Raw genomic sequence first — 27,232 nt, 5'->3', positions numbered from 1 at the left:
TATAGATATACATTTACATTTCTTCATTGTGGAAGTCTCCAGAAGCAATGATGGGACTGGATGTAATGTTAACTGAAGACAATTTCACTTAGTAGATATAAAAAGGAAAATGTGCATGCCCGTGTGTATGTGTATATACTCAAATATAAAAATCACATATTCCATTTCAACAATTCATTCTCTAAAATTACGTGTCTAATTACTGCCCAATGTACTCACTTTCAGTTTGCCTATATATTACCACTTCTATTTAATAGACTTTGGACACTCAGCATTATCAACAGGTAATTTGGCTTTTAAATGACTCTGGTATGTTAACTTGATTAAAAAATATCTAAAAATGTAGAGATGGAAAAAGAGAGAGAGAGAGAAATGTGTCACAGTAGATTGGGTAGAGAGAGGTGATGGGAGGGGAGGGGAGGGGGGATAGGAAGGGCAGCAGAATAAAATAGACGCTATTATTGCTGTATGTATATACGTGGCCATATAACCAATGTGATCCTGCAACTTGTGCACGTGGAAAAATGAGAATTCATACCCCATTTGAATCAAATGTATGATATGTCAAGATAATTGTTTTGTCATGAACAACTAATAAAAAAATAAAGTAACAAGGATGGAAAAGAAAATACAAAAAAATGTAGAGATGGCAAAATGCACACATATTTTATAAAACACGAAAGAAATAATATATTTATATAATAGTTTCTTGATCAGATGTCACTGAAATAGCTTATATAGTCATAGAAGTGATGTGTTTTTGCTGTGTGCTTTTAAATATTCCCTATTGGTTCCTTATATAAGTACTTATTAATGAAAGTATAAAGTCTTTTTCATATATAATATGGGTTTTTTTAGGGTACATTAGTTATACTCAAATACTTACATTTCTCTAGCTACAGATGACAAAGAAATCACTTTTGATGCTCTCATCTTGCTTGTGTTCATACACTAGTGTCTTATTCAAGATCAGAAAATCAGCAACATTTTGTACATTTAAGCATTGTATTAACATTTTTATTGTGGGATGTATTTATATAAGCCAAAAGTTTTACACAAAAATATTTCAAATGAAATGAAATTAACCTCTTTTAAAAAAGACAAATCTTGGCAGGACACAGTGTTACACACCTATAAATCCCAGCAGCCTGGGAGGCTGAGGCAAGAGGATTGCAAATTCAAAGCCATTTTCAGCAACTTAGTAAGATTCTGTCTCAAAAAAAAAAAAAAAAAAAAAAGAATTAAAAAGGGCTAGGGATTTGACTCTGTGGTTAAGCACCACTGGTTCAATCCCTGGTACTAAAAAAATAAACAACAACAACAACAACAAAAAGCAAAACAACAACAACAAAAAAAACATAGAAAAGACAAATCTTCACACATGCACAAATATTCTTATTTCCAGGAACTATGGAATTAGATGAAATGTCAGAGGCCTTTTAGTAATCTTAAATATATTTCAAAATTGTTTTACTTTCTTAACTTTTTCAAACATAGAGAACCCCAACCCCACCCCATTTGCTATTTCCTTGGTTTACTACCACCACAGTGGGGAAATATTAGATTAATAAAGTAAATCCTGGAGTATGGTGGGATTAATACAAATCATATTATACATTATAAATAAATTAGAAAATAGTTTGTGATGAATTGGGGAATTTTCTCATAAATCTAGCAATAACAATGTGTAATCAGTACGGGACCTCACTTCAGTAAGTCTCATGCTTACATAATTCAACCACTCCAAATTCTTTTTCTGATTACTCACAGTCTTTTCTGCCAATATTAGCATGGCTTCATTTCATTTTCATTTCAAAATTCTAGTTATTTATTTCTCTAAATTGTATCATAAGATCTTAAATCCATCTGCTGTCTCCAAGTCCACAAGATATTTCATGATTTCAACAGATACTTTTGTGTAGTTAGAAGTCACTGCTTTTTACTTCCTCTCATTTGACTACAAAGGCATTGGGTTTAGCTCAAGCCTCAGAGTAAATGCAAAGATCTCGGTGGGATCCAGTGGTGGGCTTAGTAAAGGTGGTTTGGTATTCATAATTTTTGGTGTGATAAATATTTCAACGAAAGCTTGTGTAGTGATTGTACTTATTGTGGGTCATGTTTTGAGACTTTTATCAATTAGCAATATGTTCTGCTGAAGAGAAGTGATAACATACACACCATAGCTAAAACAACTAAGCACCATCCCTCACCCTTATAAACATGAATGCCAAGGTAAGTTGCCTGGAGCTGATGCCGATGCTCAATAGTGTTAGGGATCCAGGCTCCTTCTGCATCCCTCATGCGTTGCCATGCTTAACATGTTGACTACCATTCTTATGCTGGTCATTTCTTGGTTCCAACATGACTGACATAACAGGAAGCAATTAAGTCCATATTCCCAACAAGAAGAAAGGAAAAGTACCAAAGATCTATGATGCTATATTTATTTTTTTTAATGGGAAAAGGAAAAGCCTTTCTAGAAGCCCAGTACAGCCAACTTCCTTTATCTTATCTTCTTATAGCTTAAGCCACATGACCAGTTCTAAACCAATAACTGACCGAAAAGAATAAGATAATTACAATGGTTCAGACCAATGGAGATTTACCTCCTGGCCTAGGGCAAGAACCAAAAAAGACTCTGAGATCAAGGGATGGCAGGCAACTCATGAACAATCTCAATCAGTAGGGAAAGGTCATTGAGTGTTTGGAGGTAATGGACAGATGCTTCCACACCCATAATTCTACCTCATTTCTCTTCAAATTAAATAATGTTAAAAAACAGTCCATAAAGCCAAAGTATAAATTATAGCCATGGTTGGCGAAGAACATACTTTGATCTCCACCTTCATTTGCTGCCTAACTTTTAGGTATGAGGGTTATAAATGATATACAGATTTATTAATAACTTGATTTGTAAGGAAACTTTAGTCCCACAATATAAATGAAGTATAATATTCAGGATGTTGGCTTCGATTCTCAGTTCTGGCATATGCTAGCTATGGGACTCTTTGAGGCATGTTAACTAAGGCTCAGTGTTCTCATTTGTAAAAAAAGGAACATTATAATTTATTTTAGGGACATATGCCATAGTGTGATTTTGAAGATTAAAAGCTTTAGGAGCTTAGCACAGAAGCTGTCATCTTCTAAATGCCCCATAAATGTTTGCTATTGGGATTGTTGATTGTTATTACTATTCCTATGTTCAAGGCTGATTGGATGAATAAAATCATCTCAGCTCACTCAATAAGCAGTTTGTAAGGTGAGAGAAATGGGGAGAAAGTATACTATGTCCTCTTCAGAAATTGTGGTCTCAGTTAAGGAAGTACTTAAATTTAAAATATTATATATAAATAATTATATATAATATTATATATACAATTTTAATATATTATATATAAAATTATATATATGATATATACTGCTCACCTTTCATGAAATTGCTAACTTAAGTTCCAGGGAATACTTCTCAACAAATTGGGGACTTCATGGGAATTAGTACAATTTCGGGAATTTTTGGAAGACTAGAGGGAAGTGACTTCTTCTTGGATACCTTAACAAGTCAACTGCACAGTAACTACATTTTAAAGTTCAATGTGAAAGCAAGCTCCTAAAAATAAATCAATCTATGTCAATCAGATACTGTCTATAAAGACAATGTCCATTTTTAAATGATAGTTTTAAAGCAGCCATATTAAACATTGAGTAGATTTAACCTTGACCCATTAAAACAAGTCCAACTAGGCTTCATTTCTTTTTTTATTTGCTTTTTAAAAATATACATGACAGTAGAGTGTTTTTTGACATATTATATGTACATGAAGTATAACTTATTCTACTTAGTATTCCATTCTTGCAGCTGAACACGATGAAGAGTTTTACTCTTTGTGTATTCATATATGGACAAAGTAGTACCTTTCATCCAATCAGAAAAGCAAGTCATGTAAACTTTTCACAGATGTAAGATAAAAAGAAAATTGTTCAAAGAGCAAAAGGCATTGCATTTGAAGCATATGGATTCAGAGTCTTATCGTTATTTGAACAGAGTGACTTGGGATGATATAACAATTCTTATAACACTACGTTTTTCTTAGTCTCTTTTTCAAAGTATAATAGGGCTGGGGATGTAACTCAGAGGTGAGCACTTGCCTAGCATACATGAGGCCCTGGGTTTAATTCCCAGCACTGCAAAAAAACAAACAAAAAGTTTGTCAAATGTTATAAAATAACCCTTCCAACTGAATGTTCCTTGCTGTAGGGATTTTACTAAATGTCATCTAAGGATCATTAATAGGGGAGCTTACCACACCAAGAGGTTATTATTAGGCAACAAACTTTATTGAGAACTCATTATATTTAAGATATTGTGCAAAGTTTGTGGAGAGTAAGTTTATTTTTGGCCATTTTGTTTTTTAAAGCTAGTACTGTAAAATACTAAGTTAATTGACTTCTCTCTTTGAAGATAACATGTAAAATCTTTTCATTTTTCTATATATTTTCCAAGGGACTAAAAAGGAAAACAGCCTGGAACAGTGGCTCACACCTGAAATCCCAGCAGTTTGGGAGACTGAGGCAGAAGGATCATGAGTTCAAAGACAGTCTCAGCAATTTAGTAAGGCCCTAAGCAACTCAATGAGACCCTGTCTCCAAATAAAATATAAAAAAGGGCTGAGGATATGGCTCAATGGTTAAGTGCCCCTAAGTTCAATCCTTGGTACCAAAAAAAGAAAGAAAGAAAGAAAGAAAGAAAGAAAGAAAGAAAGAAAGAAAGAAAGAAAGAAAGAAAACATCTGAAATTCCAGAGCATTCCAAGGGTAGATAACAGCTTGCTGGAATTTTCTTCAAAACTTGAAAAATCTAATTATTACACGTGAGAAAAGACATAAGACTAGTATGACAGGGCTCTCCTATGCTCATTACTGAACCAAAAAGATATCTTTATATAAAATATGTTCCTCTTCTTGGTTTCAACAATGCTTATGTAATTTCTGTATTCCTAATCTACAAATGTTGCAGTTTGTTTCTTTCACTCCGAATGAGCCATCACAGTTCAGAATCTGGTTCTTTGGTATAGTTTTATTAGCACATACCATGTCAAGAGAAGTTATTACCACTTTCACCTGCCGTGACATCATCCCTTTGCAAACTTGGCCCCTCTAAACCTACAGTTTGCATATCCTTTTGGGATAAAAAGTGTTGATATTTGGGATAAATACAGTCAATGGTTGATCTTTTAATTCCTTTCATGTCCAGCAGTCATTGCTTTCCCCACACAGAACCCCAAGTAACCAACCAACATCTACACTCAAAGCCTTCCCAGTGAAATGTTATCTCTCCTCCCCATTCCACCATTGTGTTGGAACACTGACATTTTTTTTCTTTACTTATCGTGCTAATAACCAATGCCTTGAATATCTATCTCTTATGCTAACACCTGATTAATCTGAGAGCCCAATGGGAACAAGCTGGGAACGCTTCTTATATGGGCATGTGGTCTTTCTCTTTAAGTAACACAAAGATATTTACGGTGATCCTATGGAGACCATCTCTTTCCACAATTTGCTTCCAACAAGAGCTTATAAACAATCCCTACTGAGTAGTATTTAGTTTATTAAATTCTTATTGAAATATTCATAAGCTATAAATTATTTTTTTTCTTATTTTCCACACATGCAGTTTTATAATTTTTTTCTTCTTATTTATCTGCCATAACTTAAGTATAAATTAGCCATGTATTAGATGCTTTGGAAACCAGTTTTAATATGGCAGAAGGATATGTGATTGGCTGGTGGCCAAAATTTGAGATCCCACCTCCAAAATTCCTAACAAGATAGGAAAGTCGATTATTTAAGAGGGATTTCATTATTTATCTGTTTCCTGGTTAAGTTTGAATTAGTTCCAGATAGTATACTAATATTAGTATTGCATTAATACTGTATATATCTAATAAAGATGTTTTATAACATTAATTCTCACAACTGGGGCTAGATTGGCATTGCAAGTATCTTAAATTGAATATTGAAGTCCACTTCAAACTGATCTGAAATATTTAAAGATTTGATTTAATTTACTTAATTTAACATTCTTTTGTTTTAGTTAATAGTTGAACACATTTTAAGGGCAATAAAATAAACCAGTTTTCTTGTATTATAATTAGGACTATACTACTTGAATAGGATACAATATAACATTTCAAATTATTGACATTGCTTTTGTTTCACAAATTTTCCATTGTTCATTATTACTTAGCATCAGCCACTCTTACTCAGTTAAAGGTAAACATAATGTTTAAATTTTCTTTCCCACCATCTTCCTCTTCCTAACCACTGATTTTCATATAGGCAAAGTATTTCCTGATATTTGTTTTCAATTTTCTTTTTTGATTATCTTAATGAAATAAGTTCCTGGAGACCAGATAAAAGGTTGCCATTTTTAGATAGAAATATAAATCACCGGATCTGATAATATGCCCCATGCTGCCTGAGACTAAAAGTTGTACCATATAACCTACAAATGTCTGTGAGAAAATTTTTAATAAAGTCAGGCAAGAGTAAATGATGAGTGTGCTTGATTTCTTCTCTAGGGTGCTGTTTCAGGGAAATCAGGGCCAATTGACCTTTTGCCAGTTATATAAGAAGTCCCCTGTGGAAACTTGAGTTATCTGGGACCATTTTCCAGTGATATTTCAGTAGCTTCTATAGTTGTCTTCCAATGCAGAAGCCCAGCTAGACTACCCACCTCGGTATGACTTGGCTCACCACAATCAAAGTTATCAAGTTAACATTCCAGACAGTACTTCCTTCTAATGGCAGGAAAACCCCACTGTGGCAACTGCAAAGGACTTCTGTTCTTTGCAGACAAAGCCCAACTAATGCAGAGTAGTGTTTTTTCTGTCATATATTAATCTGCACAGGCTTCACAACTTAGACTCTTGGAAAACTAGATTGCTACTTTTGACTGTAATCAGCTTTAAATAAATCAGTCAATAATCCATAGATTTTTTCATTTCTGTGTTAATAGATGGCTGTAAGAACTTATTTTTCTACTAAAAATTCTTGACTTGGTACAGATTAATTGGAAAGACAGAGATCCATTTTCTACTAGAAGAAAAATTAATTGTAGCAAAGGGTCATACATAGCTAACCCTTTTGAAGTTTCCACAGTTTGAGTATAAAGTAGAAGTTTGTTCTTTGCTCTTTCAGCTGTCTTTTCTAAAGCATTTTCTCTCTCTTGGTGGTTTTCCTTCAAGTGTTCACAAATATGACTAGTTTGTAAATTCTGCTTGTTCATACTACACTGTGGATAGATAAATTTTCATCTCATGCTGTTAGAGTCTGTAAACAAGTCAGGATGGCGCCTGGCAAAATGCCAGAGGGAGTGGTTTGTGAGGTGGTGCCAGCGAGCCATTAAGTGTGGAGATTTCTTATTAGTTGACTGCTGTATCTAGTTTATGTTAATTAAGATAAGCTGTGTGGAATGTATATATACTTCTGTTGTCCTACAATAAACGGCTCCTACTCCTGCTGTATCAATCTATACAAGTTGCTCGTCACCCCCAGGTTATTTTGCTGCAGCCGGACTGCGGCATAATGCATGGTCTTTTCTAAGGGTTTTGTGTTGTTCATTATAATGTTAACAACTTTCCTTGTGTTAAATATATGTCTGCCTTGATGGTCTGGTTTAGGAACTGATTTGACAAAGTCTTAAGTAAGAGTTTATTAGACTTGCTCAGTAGATTCTCACAGTTGCTCATCATGGGGAAATTGCATCCAGAGAAATAGTGGGGTAGAATAAAATTATGTAAACTATGGTGATATATACACTGAAAAAAGAATTCAGATCTTTTTAATCCTGATCTCTTCCTACCTGCTCTATCAACCACTTCATTAAAGATTTTTGCTTTATTTGTGTTCAAGTTCATTGATGAAAGCCCTTATAATGTTTGTATATATTTTATGTAAAATTAAGGAGCAATAAGCAATTATATTCAGAGTATTTTATGAATATTTTAAATAAAATATGTGCATTATCACTATCTGAACTCTTAGGCCAGCATTTTACATTATGACATTAAATTTACATTAGAAGAGTGAAGCCAACACTTAAATGAATAGACCATAAATTGACTCTTAGCAAATACAAAAAAAACATATAATCCCTTGCATTTTATCAGATTGTGATAGAATAAAATAAAAAATCAACCTGAAAAAAAAATCTACAGAAACTACATATACACATGAGATTTAATGATACACTTTTGAATGATGAATGGGTGATAGAAGAAATCAATGGAAAAATTAACAAATTCTTAGACTCTAACAACAATAGTGATACAACATATTACAACCTCTGGGACAGTATAAAGGCAATTCTAAGAGTAAATTTTATAGCTATGAGTGTCTATATAAGAAAATCAGATCCCAAATAAACAACCTAATAATGCAAGTCAAAGCCCTTGAAAAAACAAATTCCAAAACCAATAGAAGGAAGGAAGCAAAATCAGAGTCAATATCAATGAAATCAAGGATAAAAAACAACATAAAGAATCAGTGAAACAAAGGGTAGATTCTTGGAAACGATAACCAAATTGATACATCCTTATCCACACTAATCAAAAGAAAAAGCAAGAAGACCCAAGTTAATAAAATTAGAGATGAAAAAGGAGAAATCACCACATACATCGTGGAAATCCAGCAGATCATTCTGGATTATTTCAAAAGTGTATATTTCAACAAACTGAACAACCTAGAAGACACATATACATATTTAGACACATTTGATTTGCCAAAATTGAGTCAGAAAGTCATAGAAGATATAAACAGACCAATATCTTGTAATGAGATAGAAGAAGTAATAAAACACCTCCCAACAAAGAAAAACCCAGGACCAGATGGAATCTCAGTTGAATTCTAACAGACCTTTAAAGAAGAATTAATGCCAATATTTCTCAAATTATTCTGTGAAATAGAAAGGGATGGAATACTTCCAAACTCATTATATAAAGCCAGTGTCACACTCAAGAACACATCAAGGAAAGAAATCTACAAATATTCCTGATGAACTTAGTTGCAAAAATTCTTAATAAAATATTAGCAAATTGTGTTCAACAACATAGTAAGAAGATTGTATAACACACCCAGGTTGATTTTTTCCCAGGGTTGCAAGGATGATTTAACATAGGCAAACCAATAAATGTAATTTACCACATAACTAGAATTAAAGACAAAATTACTTAGTCATCTTAATAGATGCAGAGAGAGCCTTCTGCAAAATTTAGTACCCATTCATGAAAAAAAAAATACTGAAGAAACTAGGAATAGAAGGAACCTACCTCAACATCATAAAGGCTATATATGAAAATCCCAAAGCAAACCTCATAGTAAATGGAAAAAAAAATTAAAGCATTTCCTTTAAAATACAAGAATGTCCATTCTCACTACTCCTGTTTAATACAGTACTAGACATTCTAGCTGGAGAAATTAGGCAAGAGAAGGAAGCAAAAGGGATAAAAATTTAAAAAGAAGGAGTCAAATTATCACTGTTTGCATGTGATATGATCCTATATTTAGAAGATCCAAACAAACTGTACCCAAAGACAGCTGGAGCTAATAAACAAATCTGGCAAAATAGCAGGTCACAAAATTAGCATACAAAAATTAATAGCTTTCTTATATAATAACAATGATCTACTGAGAAAGCCATCAGGAAAAAAAATTTATTTAGAACAGCCAAATCTAACCAAGGAGGTGAAAGACCTCTAAAATTCAAACTATAGAACACTGAATAAAAGAAACTGAATTGTCAGAACCGCCCTTCCAACAGAGGTTGAGGAGAATCACTAGACCAGCTGGTGAGTGTCTCGACCCGCCCGCCACCCTGCCTGGCAAAAATCACACTGAGTCCAGAGTTGAGTCAGCCGAGATGGCGCAGCAACTCAGTTTATTATGGAGGGAGAGGATTTATATAGAGAGAGGAGAAGGGAGGTGGGGGCAAAGGCAGGGGCCAATCAGAGATCGGAGAGTCCCCCAGATTGGGGTAGCCTAGGCACCCCAGTTGAAGAAACAGAGCCCCATTACCCTAGTTACAGAAACAATACCCCATCAGGTATGTGTGCCCCGTTGCTGGGGAGTTATTCTTTGTGTTTTCAGAAGCCATATCTTGGGGCCGTTCAGGCACGTATATGGAAGCCATTTCTCAAGCTCTGTCAGGTACATGGAGAATCACAAAACCAGAATCACAAGACTGGGGATATCTTTTTCCCCAGCAATTGCACTTCCGTGGTCAGCAGAGGTCCCAACATTGAATAAGACTTCAGAAGATGCAAAGACATCCCATGTTCATGAATAGGCAGAATTAATATTGTTACAATGACCATACTACCAAAAGCAATATACAGATTCAATGCAATTGCTATCAAAATGCCATTGACATTCTTCACAGAACTAGAAAACATTTGGAAGAATAAAAGACCCAAAATAGCCTAAGCAATCCTAAGCCAAAAGAACAATGCTGGAAGCATCACAATACCTGACTTCAAATGATAGTAACAAAAGCTACATGGCAGTGGCATAAAAACAGACATATAGACCAATAGTATAGAATAGAAGGTACAGAGACAAACCCACACTTCTACGGTCAGCAGATCCTTGATAAAGGTGCCAAAAATGTACAGTAGAGAAAAGATAGCCTTTTAAACAAATGGTGCTGGGAAAACAGGAATATGTAGAATGAAAGTAGACCCTTATCTATCACACTACACAAAAATCAACTCCAAATGGATCAAAGAATTAGAACAGGAATTATTCAGGAATTAGAACGGAAACTATGGAACTATTAGGAAAAAAAACATAGGTCAACACGCCAGCATATAGGTACGGGCAATGACTTTCTCAATAGGACCCCTAAAGCTCAGGAAATAATGCCAAGAGATAATAAGTGGGATGGCATTAAATTAAAAGGCTTCTGAACAGCAAAGGATACAATTAGGAATGTGAAGAGAGAATCTACAGAATGGAAGAAAATCTTTACTAATTACCCTTCTGACAGAGGATTGGTATTTAGAATATAAAAAGAACTCAAAAAACATAACACCAAAAATTAATAAATGAGCAAATAAATTAGATACTTCTCAAAAGAACAAATACAAATTGCCAACATATATATGAAAAAAATGGTCAACATCGTTAGGAATTAGGGAAATGTAAATCAAAACTAAACTGAAATTTCATCTCATACCAGCCAGAATGGCAGTTATCAAGGATACAAACAATAAGCCAGGCGCAGTGGCACATACCTATAATCCCAGCGGCTCAGAAGGCTGACGCAGAGGATCGTGAGTTCAAAGCCAGCCTCAGCAACTTAGCAAGGCCCTAAGCAACTCAGTGATAACCCTGTCTCTAAATAAAATACATATTCAAAAAAGGTCTGAGGATGTGGTTCAGTGGTTAAGCACCACTGGGTTCAATTCCCAGTACCAAAAAAAACAACAACAACAAAAATTGAATTTCCTCAAAAGACTAGACATGGAACCACCAGCTGACCCAACTATATTACTCCTCAGTAGTTGAAGAACTAAAGTCATCATGCTATAGTGATACATATATACAATTGGTTAACAGAAGAAGAGAAGACTTAGCCATGATATACAGTTGCCACTCAACAGCTTCAGTGCTATTTGGGGCATCCCTGAAAAACAGTGATAAAGTAAAATCCTTCCAGTGGGCAAAACTTCAAGCAATGCACCTGTTTTTTCACTTTTCTCGGAAAGAGAAATTACTAAAGGGGATTATATACCAACTCATTAGCTATGGCCAGTGGTTTGGCTGGATGACCAGGCAATTGGAGGGAACATGACTAGAAAATTTAAGACAAAGGAATTTTGGGGAAGAGGTATGGGGAGAGACTCTGAATGAAAAAAAATACCACTTAAAATGTTTGTGTTCTATATATGTCTTATCGGTCTATGGTATTATTCAAGTTCAAGTTTTTTGTTGCTTTTCCATCTAGTTGTTCTACTCATTATTAAGAAGGGATATGAAAGTCTCCTACTATTATTGTTTTTCTGTCTATTTCTCCCTTAATTCTCTCAAAGTTTTTATATATTTAGGAGTGCTGGTATTGGGTACCTGGATATTGATAACTGTATCTCCCTGTTGAATTTACCATTTTATCATTATGTCATTTCCATATTTGTCTCTTGTCACAATTTTTTACTTAAATTCTATTTTGATTGATGTTAAGTATAGACACATAACTCTATTTTAATGAATTTTTTGCATGGAATATCTCTTTCTTTATCAACTTACCCTATGTTCTTAGATTTAAAGTAGGTCTCTTATAGATAGCACAAACCTGGAGCCAATTTTTAAAAAATATTTAATTTTTTTTCTTTTTGGTTATACATGACAGTAGAATGTATTTTGACCTATCATACATACATGGAATATAACTTCCCATTCTTGTGGTTGCTTATGATGTGGAGTTACACTGGTCATGTATTCATATATGAACATAGGAAAGTTATGTCCAATTCATTCTACCATCTTTTCTATTCCCATCCCCTTCCCTCCCCCCCAATTCCCTCCTCTCCAATCCAGTGAACCTCCAATCCCTGCCTGCCATCTGCCTATTGAGAGTCAGCATCCACATATCTGAGAGCATGATAGCTTCCAGTTCCATCCATTTACCAGCAAATGCCATAATTTCATTCTATTTGTATGGCTGAGTAATATTCCATTGCGTATATGTACCACTTTTTCTTTATCCATTCATCTACTGAAGGGCACCTAGGTTGGTTCTATAGCTTAGTTATTGTGAATTGAGCTGCTATGAACATTGATGTGACCATGTCAGTATAGCATGTTGACTTTGTGGAGGTACTGGGAATTGAACTCAGGGGCACTCAATCACTGAGCTACATCCCCAGCCCTATTTTGTATTTTATTTAGAGATAGAATCTCACTGAATTGCTTAGCACCTCACCATTGCTGAGGCTGGTTTTGAACTCATATTTGTATCTGTGCCTTTCCCTCAGACTTGGAAAATTTCAGCCATTATTCATTTAAACAGCCTTTCTTTGCATTTCTCACCCTCTTTTACTACTGATTTACATAATGCATATATTAATTCATTTGACAGTGTCTCTTAAGTCATTTGGGCTCTGTTCACTTTTCTTCATTCTTCTTTCTTTTTGTTCTTCTGATTGAATAATTTGAATGACCTATCTTTACATTTGTTAATCCATTCTTCTGCCTTTTGTTCAACCCTCTAGTGAAATTTTCAATTTGATTATTATATTTTTCAGTGCTAGCATTTTTTTTTTACTTTTAAAAGTTGTCCTTTTGTGGATATTGTCATTTTGTTCAAAGATTGCATCATTGATTTCCTTTAGTGCTTTATCTGTGTCTGCCATTAGTAACCTTAAGCATATTTAAGACAGTTGTTTTAAAATCTTTGTCTAAAAATCATGATACATGTTTCTTCAAGCTGTTTCTGGAGATTTATTTTTATTCTTCATATGTTTCCCTATTTCTTTGTATGTTATGTGATCTCTCGTTGATTATTGGACGTTTGAAAAAATATCCACCTCTCCCAGTCCTTGAAGACTAGCATGAATGTCCTTTACTGATTAGTAGGACCCTGAGACTTGAGTTTAGCTTGGGAAACCATAAGTTTAGCTTGGGGTGCAATATTCTCAAGTCTTTTTCTGGGCATGGATTCTGTTTGAGCTTATGGATATGCTTTTCTTTTGTCCTAGTTGCCTTTGAATATTTTAATTTTCCAAAGAGTCTTACTCAAGTTTCTTGGGGTCTACATATTTTATTGATTTCTCCATCTATAGTCAATTTCTTGCTCCCAGGTACTTTCAAGTCCACAGTATTCTTGTAGTTTTCACATGCCATGATGCCTACCACTACTTTTTATGATTTCCAACCTTTAAACTATGCCACTATTTATTTCCCGGGTTCTGAGTTAGATAAAGTGATAACATTCCTTTGTGCAGCTCACAGATAGATCAAAACTTTAGAAACAAGTTTCCTCCCTCTTTCTGACCTGAGTGAGGGATCAAGGAATTGGACTATATTGTGGACTAAATTCATATTAATTTGAAGGTCTGTTTACCTTCAAATAAATATATGATTCCCAATCTGATGTTACCAAAATGAGACATTTGGGAGTTAACTACTTTTAGATGAGGTCATTAGAATGGAGACCCTACGGTGCAATTAATGCCCTATGAGGAGAGGAAGAAACATCAGAGTTTCCTTTCCCCTCATGTAAATGTGCAGCAAGAGGGTAATCCGTTGCAAGCCAGAAGAGGGCACTCACCATAACTAAACCGCGCTAGCAACTTAATCTGAAACTTCCTGGCTCCACTGTTGTGATAAGTAAAGGTTGTTTAAGTCATCTAGCTTATGGTATTTTGTTATAGTAACTGAGCATACTCAGATCATTTTCTTCTGACCTCAGTACATGGAGTGGAATAAGTGTGGATGAATAAAAACACAAGAGAATTTTCTACGATTTGATTGTGGCTTTTTCTTTATTGGGCATTTGTTTGATTTCCATAGGTCATTGACTTGTTTATAGAGCTCCTATGAAGTTATTTTGTTAAGTCCATAGTTGTTTATCTGATATTTCTGTTAGGAACACATTCTTAGAGCATCGTCTTCTACCACCATGCCAATGTGATCTCTCCATAATTTAGAGTGTCTATTTTCAGAAATAGGAAATAAGATATAATGAGTTTAAACATGATACATTAGTGGAAGTATAATTATAATTACCTGGGAGTTTTCCAAGTTGGTCAAATATCTAACTAATATAAATTAATATAAATTAATAGATATGCTTCATTTTTACCAATTCATGAATTTGACTCCACAGGCCATTCTCTTCATAGGCAAATATCCTGAAATGTACATGGTGAATAGCCAAGTTTTATGCCCATGTATATATACTCTACATGTATACAGAGACATTCTTGAGCAATTACAAATCATGGTCTTGTAACAAACACTGTGTTTTTCATATATAACAAATGCATTATTTCCTAGTGCCCCAAATGAAAATTTATAAATTACATCCAGGAACTCATCAAATCTGTTAGATGAATTATGTAATTCAATTTGGCAAAATTTTTGCACACAGCACAAATAGTTTTCTTTGGTTTTCTTGGATTCTGTTCTGAGAAGGAGGTAGCTGGAAAAAAAGTGAAAAATTACAGGATATGATTCATAAAAATCCCACATCTTTTTTGTGTGCTTGTACATTCTTTTTTGAGGGAAAATGTTTTTGTCCCACAGCAGTGGTTCCTCTTTCTTTCAATGAGTACTTTTTAGTCAGAAAGATATCCACACACAATAAATTTAAATGATTCAAAAAAGGAATATCCCAAAACAGAGGACACATGTCATTTAGCAGCTATAAGTACATGTAACCTATTTATTAAATCTCTTTTTCACTAGAAAAGAAAGTGAAGCCTAAACTTGAACACGGCCACAGTATATACTAGAGAGCAAAGAAATGAAACCTCAGCTTTGTACGTCCTGCCAAACATTAGCCCATGTCTTTCACCCTCCAACATGTAATTGGTATCTGTTTTCCTGTCATGTTTTGAGAGAGAAGAAAATGATGCCCCTGTAATCCTATCCTCATTTCTGAGTTTCAAACAAGTGGTACTCAGTAGTATTCCTTCCTCTTTTCATTTGCTGCCAACAGTAAGATTAAGCACATACACTGAAAGAATGGACTACCAGCACTCCATTATTAGAGGTAATTTTCAGAGGTCGAAGTAAACATCAAATAATGAAGAGTAATTAGATCTCTGTAGATGGTCTATCTGTTTTTACCTTTTGATTTCTGTCTTGAAGCAGCCTAAAAACACTTCATTCACATTTGTTTTATTAAAAACTATTATGGCACAGGCTGCTCATTATCCGGATGGAGGAGTGCTCTTCAGTAATGGAATTCTGAGTAGTTTCAGAAACTGAAGTATCAATTTCATGCATATGAAAAATTCAGACTATCAGAACTAAAGGGATTATAGAGTTTAGGTATTCAATCCTCTTATTTCATAGAAGGAACCAAAAACCACTTCCAACAATGTCTATATCAAGGATCTTATAAACTGCAACACTCTTGACATTAAGTTCAAGAGCAGCTGGACAGAATTTTCTTTTAAATGTGCAGCTATATTTATTTAAATTAGAAAAATATCCATGCACCAAAAAGGAAGGAGGCAATGAAAAAGAGAGTGGCAGATGGAGCACTGATGCTATTGTTGGTTTAAAGAGGTTGGGAGGAATGGCAGTCTGTGTAACCCAAGGATCTTTGTTTTAGTGCAGAAAAGGAGATGAATACTTGAAACTTCTTAAAATAGAGAATTGGAACTGAGAAACCAAGCCTGTCACACATGTTCATAATTAACCCAGGATCCTTGAAAGGCTGTCCCCTAAGTGTTGGGATAGATTCAAGAAAAATCTGCCAGCAAACAATGGAATCACAACAAATAGGTGGCTGTTTCTTCCTGGAAACTGGGTGGGGCAAAATATTTCTCCTGAGAACTGTTAAGTCTAGACCAAGTTTTGTGATGTTAATTCACATTAGTCATGTGGTCAGAGAATCCATAAACAGAAAGACAAGCATTAAAATGGTTGTAGGTGGTAAAACTGCGGGAATGTCTGTTCAATGGAAAAGCAAAATTGCCTGAGAGGAATATGCCCTTAATCTAGATAACAGGGAATTCAATTGATAAAAATCTTACCAAAAATGAGTTCAGAATTTAAAAGCAATTAGGGTAAATTAATAAAAGTAAGTACTTGAGTATTTAGATCAAAGAGAATTCAAATAGGAATGTGTAGAAAATTTATAAAAATGTTAAAGTAAGATAATAAGACACTAGAATAATGGAATACTGAAAAAATGAGTATGCTGTTAAAAATGAATGAAGCAATTCTTGAAAGTTAAAATTTATAGGATAAAAAATGCATGAAGTTAGACCTGGACAATGAAAGGAAATTGCTGAAATGGTAGCATGAAATGGCAATGCAATGGAAAATATAAAATACAAATTTACCAACAAAGGTACAGTGAGGACTTTAATGTGTCTAATAAAAGTTATGTCTAATAATTATTAGTAAAGAAAGGAATAGGAGATTGTAAGAGCTATTGTCAAACATAAGTAACTAGAATTTTCCAGACCAGAAGAAATGATTAAATCTTCAGATTTAGGAAACATATTAGATCTCTTGCAGGTTGAATATAAAATCTCAGCTGCTTATGAAGAATATCTGAATAGATATTTCAGAGAGGAAGAATAAAACATAGATAACACTCAAAGGAGCAACAATTAGGCATTTGAAGACATCTTGGTAATGAAAGTCAAGGCATAAATTCGATAATAAGATAAGGTTATCATAGTGTTGAAAAAAATCATTGGTAGTCCAGAATTCTATACCATCCATAATATCATTAAAGAATGAGCATAATAAATAAATATATTCCAAACAGGCAAAATAGGAATAAGTTAATTATTCTCAGCCTGAAAGAGAAAAAAAACTGGGGTGAGCAAAGTTACCAAGCAAATAAATTACCTAATATGACAAAATCTTGATAGCTACTGACTTATTATTTTTTGTTATTATAAATAAAATATATTAATAGTCATTTGTACACAACAATAACTGTCATAAACAAATTCAAGGCTTACAAAACAAGGGAAATGAATACTAAACAATAATGATGTGTGGGCAACAGTACAAAATTGAAGGTTCTCATATTCTGCAAGAGGAGAGTGGAAGAGACATGATAACACGTTGGACTTTCAAGTGTAGGCAGCATTTTATCACTAAAATAGTTATCACTAAAATAGTAGAAGTTATCACTAAAATAGTAGAAATTTAATGTATAATTATCATTAAATGGGAAAACTAAAGAAGATAAAAGACTTATCAAATGTCACAAACTAGGGCATTATAGAAATAAGGCTGGAAACCAAAGTCTGGATTCTGAGGCTAGAATTTTCTTCTCTGGAAATACTCTGACCATGTATTTACCAAACTTAAATATTTTATGGTGTAAGTAAGCAAGAGTTGTGTTCTTAGTTGCATTTTTTGTTCTTTTTTGGGTACTGGGGATTGAATTCAGAGATACTTGACCACTGAGTCACATCCTCAGCCCTGTTTTGTATTTTATTTAGAGACAGGGTCTCACTGAGTTGTTTAGCACCTCACTGTTGCTAAGGTTTGCTTTGAACTCACAATCCTCCTGCCTCAGCCTCCTAAATCACTGGGATTACAGGCATGTGCCACCTTACTGGCTTCTTAGCTGCTTTTGATTCTAATTCTTAAAGCACTATTTCTTAAAGAACTAAATGCCTGACTTGGTTGATCTTATACACACACACACACAAATTTGTAAAACTCTGTTAGACTCTTACATGGGGCTCCATATATTTTTCCATTCACTTCCCATTGAATTTAAAAGGTGTAGTTACAAGAAGGAAGTATTTCATAGCATTTGTCAGTCCTTTATAAATCGAAAATAATTGTAAAGCAGAGATTTTGACTTCTGTGGCTTTTGGGTTGAATTTTGTTTAGTGGAAGAGATGGACATGTATGTAACTAAAAAACAAAAAAAAGAAAGAAAAAGGGTAGATGATTATTAGAATGCATCTGGTTAAGAGCAGAATTTTAAAACGGAGAATTTAAAAATTCAAAATAGCATTGTTTTAGTGGCACAGAAACAACCTCTAACTTCATGTCTGATGAGGGTACTACATTCTCTCAGGTTTTGGAATCTGATGAAAGAATTGAAAGTACTGCTTTATTTAAGATCAGTGTTGTAAAAAGTAAGAGGTCAGAAATTATGTTGTATAAAAGGGCAAATGGAGAGAATTAGAAATGGTTATCGCAGAACTTGATTATTGGGACTTGAAAGAAATCATTATTTGTTGTTATTTTAAAAATAATGAAAGAAAACCAAGTGACTAGAATTCAGGGAGAAATTTCTAGGGAGATTTTTAGGGATTTCTACAAAATTAATATTCTGCATTTCTAAGTTTCAACACTATCTGCTTTCATTGAATATACTAGTTTGGACACCAGTAAAGAAAATGGATTCTTATGTAAGTCATCATGGAAAACAGTAATGGTAGTTTCTCAAAACATTAAAATTAGAACTTCCACATGATCCAGCAATTATAATACTGGGTTTATATCTAAAGGAAATGAGATCAGTATCTCAGATCAGTATCTCTCAAAGAGACACCTGGCCTGGCATGGTAGTGCATGCCTGTAATCCCAGCAACTCAGGAGGCTGAGGCAGGAGAATCCTAAATTCAAAGAGAGCCTTAGCAAATTAGCAAGGCCCTAAGCAACTTGGTGAGACCCTGTCTCAACATAAAATTTAACAATGACTGGGGATGTGGCTTGACGTCTAAGCCCATCTGGGTTCAATCTCTAGTACCAGCCCTCCCTCACCAAAAAAAAAAAAAAAAAAAAAAAAAGCATCTGCATGCTTATGTTTAATGCAACACTAGTCAAAATAACCAAGAACCAGCAGTGGTGGCACACACCTGTAATTCCAATGGCTCAAAAGCCTGAGGCAGGAAGATCGAGAATTCAAAGCCAGCCTCAGCAAAAGTGAGGCACTAAGCAACTCAGTGAGACCCTGTCTCTAAATAAAATACAAAAAAGGCCTGGGGATGTGGCTCAGTGGTCAAGTGCTCCTGAGTTCAATCCCTAGTACCAAAAATAAAATGAAATAAAACAAATAACCAAGAAATGTAAACAAACTAGGTTTCCATGAACTGATGAATGGATAAAAAAAATGTGGTACTTATACACAATGGGATGCTGTTAAGCTTTTAAAAAAAAAGATAAAACCCTACCATTTGCAACAACATGGACTGAAATGGAAAACATTATGTTAAATGAAATAAACCAAACACAGAAACATAAATACCACATGATCTTACTTGTATGTAGAACCGAATAAAGTTGAAAAATAAACACAAAAGTTGAAAGTAGAATAGTAGGAGAGCAGGGAAAGGGAGATTTGGTAAAAAGGTGGTCAATGGATAGTAAGTTATAGTTGGAAAAAAATAATATTTCATGTTCTTTTGCATAGTAGGGCAACTACTGGTAACAACAATGTACTGTATATTTCAAAATACATAGAAGCTAAAGGGAAGGATTTTAAATGTTTTCATCATAAAGAAATAATAAATTTATGATAAGGTAGATATGCTTACTCTGATTTGAATATTATACAATGTATTCATGCATTGAATCATCACATTATTTCCCATAAATATATATAATTTTTATGTCATCTAAAAGATTTTTAAAAGAATTTAAAAAGAAGATGAGCCTTGTTCTGACATAAAGTTTCAATTTTTTCATGTATTATATTACTCCTCTCAGAGGATTATGGTGAGATATAAATTAGAGCAAAAGATAAGTGTTAAATAATTATTAATATTTTTGTTTTTAGAATAAGTATAACAACTGAAACAAAATATATTTAGCAAAGGAGAAAAAAAAGTAAAATAATGCACTAAAATACATTCTTAAAGGAAATTACCTCATTTTATGTGGATTTAAAGTCTACATTCAATTAGGAATAAATCTTCATAAGTATATAATTAAATTGTTATTAAAATAATCACTTTATTGTATCATTAAGTTGATTTTATTTATTATATACTAATTTTTAAATCTTATTGTTTTGGAAACAAATCAACACTGGAAAAAACGCACAGGGAATTATATCATATTTTAAATGTACTATGTAAACTTTTGACATGGAATTCATAGTGTCTTTTCTAGATCCACTAAGAACTTCAAATTTAACTTGATCTGAGGTGAATGCAATCTTTTCAATTCTCTTAATTTCTTCAATTTTTAAATATTAAAAGGAAATTTATTCACCTCTTATCTTGAATCTTGCTTCCCAATTGTTATAACATTTAAAAGACTAGATAAATCTTTTCCAAAGTACTTATTAAGATGTGTTAGGAATGATCCATTGACGGTCAACCTGGAGGACTGTAAGAATGAGCTCAACAAATTGATATTGGAAAGCCCAGGAGTAATTCCATATTTGCAAGGACTGTGAGTTCAATAATTCTAAAGCACCATGAAAGTGCTTGATAGAAATTAATGATAGAAATAGTTAATGATAGAAATTCATTAGACTTCTATTTTCAATTATAATCTACTCTTTTAAAAGGAACAGTTTGACATTCATTCTTATTTTTCTACTTATACTCTGCTGTTGAAGTTGCTTTCTTTTCACCATGGAAACTTAAAATAAACAAAGAATCATGAAGTAACATTTGCCGTTTGACAAATCTGATTAAACCAAAGGTGTTTACCATTGAAACAGACTCTACTCACTCACTCCATCTCAGGTTTACTTTCTGTTAGACAAAATATTACTATCTTTTCCTAAAAGGAACCCAAACCATTGTCCATTGGAAACAATTATGCTTTAGAATGTTAAACATTGCAGGGGGTTCTAAAATACAAAACTATGTATTGGTTTTGGAACAGATTTCAGGAGTTTTTGGAGTATGTGCTTCAAAGACATCTTAGAGTTATTGGCTAGATTTTTAAAAAGATGTTGAAATCAGGAAAGAAAGAATTGTTTTGTAACTTGTACTTACTGTACAAACCTAGCCACAATTACTAGACCCATTTAAGATGGTAATTCAATAAAATGTTAAGGTTAGCAGAGATTGAGCATACAGTCTATTCTAAAGGTTAATTGTAGTTTGGGGTTAAAATATCTTAAGTATGCCATCTTTGACATATAATTTATGCCATTTGGAAAGAGGACAGACTTTAAAGCTAGACAGACATAGATGAAGATCAAATCCTGTCTCTTATAGTCTGCAATAGATGAGGGAGTTAACCTATTTGATGCACGGTATCCTCACTGGAATTTGCAAGTATTAACGAACATGGTATAGAGTTCAAGTGTGGTGAAGTAGAATTCTGGTCAGTGTTTAATAGAATAACAGGCACATGGTTGGTGCTTAATCTATGTTAAATCTTATTATTCTTTATCTTGACCAGCAAAACTACATTCAAACCAACAACTCTTTTAATTTTCTTTCTTTTTTTTGTGAGCTCTCATTTCATTATAAGGAAGATTTATTTGCAAAGTCAATCTTTTCATATTTAGAAAGTGGAACAGTATATGTCAAGATAAGTCATAATTAATATTTTATTTATTCAACATATATTTTTCAAATATCTGGTATGCAGAATCTAATGGTAGTCATCTAGGACGTAGAAAAATAAGAACAGTTTTATTTCAAATAGCTTTTATTCACATAGGACTAGAGGAAAATCTAATTCAGTAGAAAACACAAGACAATAGGGCATATTTCATTTTTTTTGAAGAAGAAGAATCATGACACTAACAACATCAATAATTTGGAACACACAACTGTGTTTTCAAATACAAAAAAAAAAAAAGGAATCAGAAAGAAGGTGAACATTCCATGAGCATGTTCAACAATAGTATTGTTATTAGGTATTAATCCTTAATTAGATAATTATTTTGCACATCTGGGGAAACACCACTGGCAGCACAATTTTAAGAAAAGAAGTTTGGCAACATATATTTTTCTCAGCAGCTCTGAATGTCAGATCTTGGTGAATGCTAGCCAAAAAAAATTAAGGGCAAAACCACTGGCATACAGAGGACAACAAACTGATCTTATTACAAAGACAGATATCAGACCACAATAGAAAAGACACTTTAATTTTACACTAAGCCAGAAACTCCAGATTATTGGCATACAGATCAGTAAGCCTGGTCTAGAATGTTTAATCACAAAAGTAATAAATATTGGTTTCCTGCCTGACCTGGCCACCTGATTTCAAAATATCAGGATATTTGCTTTCTAATGACATAAACTGTCAAATCTCGAACCTACAAAATGGCTACTCATGTTTTACTGTATGCTGGTTTTTCCCAGCAACTACTGAAAAGGCAATTTCCTATAACCTAGCTGTCCTGTAGATAGATTCTGACATCAACGATCCAGAAAGAGTTTGAGAATCTCACAATTGAGGAAAAGCTGATGGAGATTTTTATCTGCGGTCAACTCCTCAGATTATAGAATAAGAATTCTTTATAGAGTTTTTTAAAATTCCTTTTCTATTCAATTTTAAGTTAATAAGACCGATAGGCAGATATTGCTGCAATCATTCTATCAATTATTACAAAATGCCATCTTCAAGAAAGGGCACCACAATGAAGGCTAAATGATATGACCACAATGTCCCAGAAAACATTTTCCTCTCCTTATTCTATTGGATGTTGTAACTTGCCTAAGGCCCAAACAATAAAATAAAAGAACTCCAATCTTCATTGAAGAATCCGGCATTCTTTTACTTCCAAGATATACTGATTTAAAACTGCTTCTTTTGCCATGTTTTTCTTCAGGTGGAAGTTTATGCATGTGGGTTTGTCTCACAAAGACATCTTCCAAAGGACAAGGAAATTGTACGTACAACTTGGATGTAATAACAGCACAACATAATTGAATAGTAGTAAGAATGGTAGAAAACTATCTTTGAAGCAAAAAGCAAATTCTGAATTAATAAAATAAAGTGCCAAGTCCCAAACTACAGACCCAAACACAGTAATTTTATTTATCTTATTTTGAAAAAAAAATGTTAAGTGGTTCTGGAAAAGGAAGAGATAAAAAAGAATGATAAAGATGACTAGCTTTAGTTTTTACATATAATGGCATGAAGGAAAGCATGTCCTGTGGAGTCTTGGAAAAGAAGCTGTCAAGAATGTTTCTGCTTAGAAAACACAAAGTAGAGATTTCAGAAATTATTCTGATTGTTTAGACACGGCAATTTGGTTCTGGCAGGAAAGCAGGAGAACAGAGAAAGGAAGAAAGGAAAGTATTGGTTAAAAAGATTGGCACTGTAGAGTGAATTCACTGTGTATTTGTTAACTGTTCCAGTTTGAGAATTAAGATGCTTTGAAAAATTGTTATAACTCTAATACTTTGTCACAGGGATCAACTCCAAGCAGCCCCAGATCAATTGTCTAATGTTTGTTTAACCTAACTATTTCCAACATATTGATAACTGACTTAGTTGTTGCTTAATGCATTATATAAAACCAGCCACGAATATCATAGGTAAAATGAACTGCAGTTGGTTTGGGGAAACCGAGTTCTGCAGTGTTGTGTGTGTATACTGTGTTCATTGTAGTGGTTGTCCTCTGGCCATGTGAAAATCATGCTCTGCTTCGTGCAACATGTGATGGATCAAAGCAAGTTGTTCTGATTAGGAGGCCAGGTCTATGATTTTCAATATAAATATGCCCCAAAATAGAAACTGTAAATAGGCACTTATATATTTTAGTGATGGTGTTAAGGTGATAAAATAATTAATAATACTTCTATTAAAAGGAAGTAAGTAGTACAAAATACTGAAGACCAAATATAATTGTGTCCTTTGGGAACACAAGAAATTTGATGGTGATCATGACCATGAAGAAGATCAGTTTTGAAGACAACAATAAAATGCCTTCACCTCTTAGGATAGGTCTTCTGGTTTTCATTTCTTTTGGAGGTGAAAATGTTCCCTTTATGGAAGTGGTCTAACAGATGTGTTGTTCCCTACTTCTCCCCACCCAATTCTTATTTTCTCAGCAGGCAAGTGAATTCATTCCTAAAGCGGGAAAAGTATATAAAGATAGATACCACTAGGAATGACAATGTCAGACTCTGACCGAATGGTTATGTCAAGCTCAGAATAAATCTCTTTTAACACAGAAAATCTGCTTTGTTTCTTCTGGGGCTGTTAGATTGTAATACTTATATCCAGTGAGAAAAATTGAGAGTAAATTTTCAGAAGATAAATAGTAAAAAATATTTAAATAAATTGTCCTAAACATAAATGCTGGGCGTATAAACATATATTTGCTTATTAAAGAGGAATTTTCGCCCAAGAGACTTTCCACATGATCCTTCTATTTTACTTTCATATGGAGTCTGTAAAGAAACCCAGAAAATCCACAAGGCTTTTTGATTGATCTCCAGAAATAAAACAGGACTGAACTATCAGGAGACACTAGTCCTGTGTTTTCTGAAGCCTTTGTGGGAGAAGAAGCACTGTTTTCCAAGGCTACCATGTCGTCAGTGATGCGTGAGCGTATCACATAGGGTTATATTCCAAACCAAAGGCAAAATTATGTTCCTAGGAAATAGGAAATGGGAATTGTAGAAGTTTGTTTTTAAAATAAATATGTTTTCTCCAAAAGCTGACTTCTGTCTCCATTATTGATATGTAAATCTGTTAAAATATTTAAAAATATTTCATTTTAAATATTCTCATTTACTAAATGATAACTCCTGTTTTCAATAGAGATTCAGTTTGCCCACTACTCGATAAAAGTATTTATCAGCTTAACATACCACTCCAAATTATGCTATATGATTGAGAAAATTAATTTTCTTGTTTTCTTTCTGTATCTATTATGAAATCTCATTAAACTCATAGCATTACTTACTGATAAATTTCCCCTAAATTATTATTTTTATTTACTATGTATGAGATATCATAAGACTTGTAAGAATGTGATTATCATTCAAAATATGGACCAGGATAATTGGTAATGCTCAGGGCGCCACTCTTCTACCACCCTGTCATTGGGAGCCATTGTGAATGATAAAAATTAAATGTGTAAGTGAAGAAAACTATAAAAATTAAATGGGTAAGTGAAGAAAACTAGAGCAAGTGAAGTGCCTGTTCAAAAACTGCTGCTTTATTTCAAACAAAAAGGTTGATATTCTCAAAAGGCTCCATTCTGTCCCTCAGGGCTACGGTCCATCTTGTAATAGTATAATCAAAAAGCACTGGTGCTCTGTTCTTACAACTGCATTCAGCTGTGATTAATCTTCTCCACAGTTTATCCCGGTATCCTAATGATTCTAACTGCATCCAACTGGGCACAGTGTCACCTGGAAGGATGTGTGATTAACTCAATGTGTCATTTTAAATCTCAACGACCATGGCCATGTCCTAGTGAGTTGTCTTTATCAAATTGGTGGCTCAGCAGAAGAACGTGGCTATCTTGTTGGAGGAAAGAAACATCAGTAAATTAGTATGAATGTGCTACACTGTTTGAATTTCTATTCCAACATCTTAAAAAAAAATATTTGGGAGAACTGAAAGGTAATCACGGGGGATTTATAATTACAAAGTTGCTTTTAAAACTTCACAATTATGTTTCTAATTAAAATGTGATATAAATGGTGGTTTTGTTTGTTTGTTTTCTTTTTTAAGGGAAAAGGTTTCTTTTTTAAGCCTTTGGCTTCCCTGTTTGGTTTTCTTTAAGTAAATTTCTTCAAGAAATTACTACACATTAATAAGAACTAGCAAATATAATTGGGATAAATTTCTCTGAAAATATCAAGAAAATGAAATTTACAAGAAATTCATTGCTCTTATGAGTTGATTGACCTAACTCTTATGCAATGAAAGTCATTTCTACCTAATACTAAGTTACATTCCATTTCAGATTTCCTATTTCAAAGGGTAGCTCAAATTTCTAAGATGTTAAACCAAGTATTGAGCCATTTTTGTATATGTAATAAAAGTCTTTAAAATTAAAATGGTAATCCTAAAAAAACCAAATGCATGAAAATATGGTCGGACTGTATAACAAAAGAGAGTTATATAATTCTACTTGAGTGAAATCTTTCATCTTTGATTTACAGGTTAGAGTCCTCTCTAACTAAAACCATATTGTTCCATATCTTTCATATCATGGCCTTTCCTAAAACCTTGTTTTAATTAAGGTTTCTTTCAGATTTCTGAATAAAAGCATGACAATCTTCACTTATGGCTTTAATATATCCGTTGAGTTAGGAAAATATGTAAAAAGAAACATCAACTCTTTTGAAAGTATTGTCAGGTATTAAATATGCAAGGTATTCTACCTTGGTGTCCTTAGGTGTTTGAATTACACATTGAAATAGAATTTTCAGAGGTAGGGATAACCTGCTTATTTATATTTAGTAAATTTCTTTGAATCTCAGAAATAAATGTCCTTTGTTTTAAACCTTTGCAACTAAGGCAACGTGTGCAAAGGTTAAATTTTGTGTTTGTTTTCACACGAAGGCACAGTTTCTAGGTTAACTCAGTTCCTTCATTAACAGTGCCTTCATTAACACATTTCCAAATCTAGAACA

The sequence above is a fragment of the Urocitellus parryii genome, chromosome 3 (assembly GCF_045843805.1).
Source record: "Urocitellus parryii isolate mUroPar1 chromosome 3, mUroPar1.hap1, whole genome shotgun sequence".
Lineage (NCBI taxonomy): Eukaryota > Metazoa > Chordata > Mammalia > Rodentia > Sciuridae > Urocitellus > Urocitellus parryii.
This window is presented reverse-complemented; position numbering follows the sequence as displayed.